Consider the following 2,815-nt stretch of genomic DNA (forward strand, 5'->3'; position numbering starts at 1 on the left):
CCGGGGGTGCCAAGTGCACGGCAAGCGTCATGCCACGCTTATATTTTCCGCCAACGGGGGGCGTGGTTCGGCAAGGGTACAGCGAGGGGCTCGACTCGATCCCGCGACGCCCATTGGACCGCGCGCGGGCGTCGGCTCTGACATCACTTCGCCAGGGTCACGTGGGGGACGCACACGCGCGTACGACAGCACCGACGAGTTGACCCCTCACGCGAGATTTCTTTTTTTCTTTGTTTTTCCTTTCTGCTCCCGCGCAATTCCAGCTCTTCATATTTTTCCGCTCCTCTTTCGTCGTCTGGCGGCTGTTGTTTTTCGTCCTCTTCGTTCTCCACTGCTGTAAGGCTCGTATTTATCCTCCTTTACTCTTTGGGAACGGAGCTGATGAAATGATGAGTGAGGGGCAGTATTTGATCTGTTGCGATTTTTTTCCCGTTCAGCTTCCGCGGCCCTCCGACTAGTTACGCGCGAGGACGGTCTCTCTCACCCAAACTCACGTGTTTCCATTCTTCACGTCTCGGACTGCGTACGGCGCCGCTAGCTTTGCTACAGACATGGCCTCCCTCTCTCCTTCTCACCCTCTCCTCAATTTATCCCCTCTCCCTCTCGTGTGTGTTAAACGCTGCGGCGGTTCACTCGCTGTCTTTCTTACCTACCCAACTTCAATACTTCTTTATCAATTCCTCCGCCACTTATTGCGTACAGCTCCAGTGAGCCCTCGGCGGCCGGCAGTGTTTCGGGCGCGCGGAGATGGAATGTGCGATGGGTCTGGTTGGAATGCGCTCTCCACAGTAGTTGATGGCATGGGGGGCGTCGGCGGCGTCGTCGACGGTGGGGTGATCGGGAAAGAGCGGTGATGGAGGTAGTGGGGTGCTTAAGGGGGCCGCTGTTTCTCCTCATCCTCGGGTAGCCCCCTCCCCCGTATTTCTTGTACTCTGGTCGTTTCTTCCAGGGGGGTTTGACCGGGTGGTTGTATTCCTCCTCTCATTACCTGTCGTGTTGAAGCACCGAAGCAGCATTTGCAAAAAGAAAAATGAACTACCTTTCGCGGCGGAGAGATATGCCGGAATCTTTTCAACAACTCCCCCTCCTCCGCATCGCCTCACGTTATTTGGGTGCCCTGCAACCCGTCGAGCTAGTTGCGTGCAATAACCTACAATGCGAACTGTGGAAAATATATCAAAATGGGCTTTGTCTTTTTCTATGAACACGCCCAAAGTTCATGGCGATAGAGTTGTGGATTTCTGATATTTTGCCCGTAAAAACGATGCCGACACCCACAATCGGGAAATCATAGCGATTTTAATCTCGTTATTGTTGCATCCGAAGGTGAAGAGAGCATGGCCGAAATCTCCATTTATGACTGCAAAAGATAGGCAGTACAGGGATCATTCTTTTCTGTTACTTTAATCTGATATTCTTTAGCTTTCCGGTTCCAGGTACTTTCCATCGAATTCTATATAATATCTATCAATGTTCAGTGTTTTTTTTTTTTTTTTTTTTGTTCTACCCCTCTAGCGGCCTCAAATGTCCAAAGATTTGCTTTCACTCCATGACGACCATTCATCGAGCATCTTTCCTGTACACCTCATGTAATATGGAACTGAGCACTGACTCTTCCACACAGTGATAGTATAGGTCCAAGTTCGTTGTTCACTGGATGCCATATATGACGATTGGACTGCAGTTAGGAAGAATGTAGGTCTCAACGTTCACAAGAAAACTGCATGCGATGAATAACTGTATTGGGTCTGACATGCGGCTTTCTGCTGTGGCGTACTGCACCCAACTAGTGGCAAGTGGTGCAGTAGTTGTGAATGGGCCGCTACTCCTCTTTCAAGAACTCAGGTCGCGGGGAGGGGGACTGAAGAAGGCGATGGCACGCAGCATCGTCGCGTTTTGGTCGAGGCGGGAGGTAGTGCTTGTCGGCCGGAAGCTTGCCCGGGCATGTTTTGGGAGAGCTCTCTCCGTTTCGACTACAGTACGCGCACCGGTCCCTTCGCCTAATGTATCCAATTTTGGGCCTTGTGTGGCTGCTGCCATGGTGTGTGGGATGTTGAAATAAAGAGGGCGTTGAGTAGAGCGGTCAATGGCGCCTGCATCTCAGTGTTTATTTATGTTACCTCGTGAACCTTGTCACGGCTTCTCAATGGAAACGTTCCAGGTGTGTCTCCATTGAACGGCCGTGTCCCCGCACACGCGTCAATGAGAACATTAGCGAGGGATGGCAGTAAGGTTTCTGCGTTTTCATTCATCTCTTACTGGCAATTGAAAGAATTGTCAGAAATGCTTTCTTGGCGAAATTTTCTTTGTGACTCGACCGCCCTGTTTATATACTGGGATGCTTTTCGACTTCTGCTTTCTCTTTTTTACATTTGTTTGGTAATCTTCTGCATGTTGCCTCATAGGGTTTACTCGGACGTCGTCCAAACAGCCTTGTCTGCAGTTTTTAAGCCCAGGTCGCCTGCCAGAATATTCGTGAACAGAATTTGAAATGAATTACAAGGACAATAGTCAGATGCATGGTGACTCATACCTGCTGGGCCCAAAGCGGAGATAGAGAGAATAGATAGAGAGAATTGGGATGACCGCACCACTGCTCCCCGGTCTCTTTTATTACAATTTTAGGCTTTTGGTTTGTGGGGTTTAACGTCCCAAAGCAACTCAGGACAATTTAAGGTGTGAGAGTATGGTTTGGTTTGGTTTGGTTTTGGGGTTTAACGTCCCAAAGCGACTCAGGCTATGGGAGACGGCTGTAGTGGAGGACTGCGGAAATTTCGACCACCTGGGGTCTTTTACCGTGCACTGACATCGCACA

This window comes from Amblyomma maculatum, chromosome 8, assembly GCF_055883805.1.
Source record: "Amblyomma maculatum isolate TAMU_Amacu chromosome 8, ASM5588380v1, whole genome shotgun sequence".
In the NCBI taxonomy this organism is placed as follows: domain Eukaryota; kingdom Metazoa; phylum Arthropoda; class Arachnida; order Ixodida; family Ixodidae; genus Amblyomma; species Amblyomma maculatum.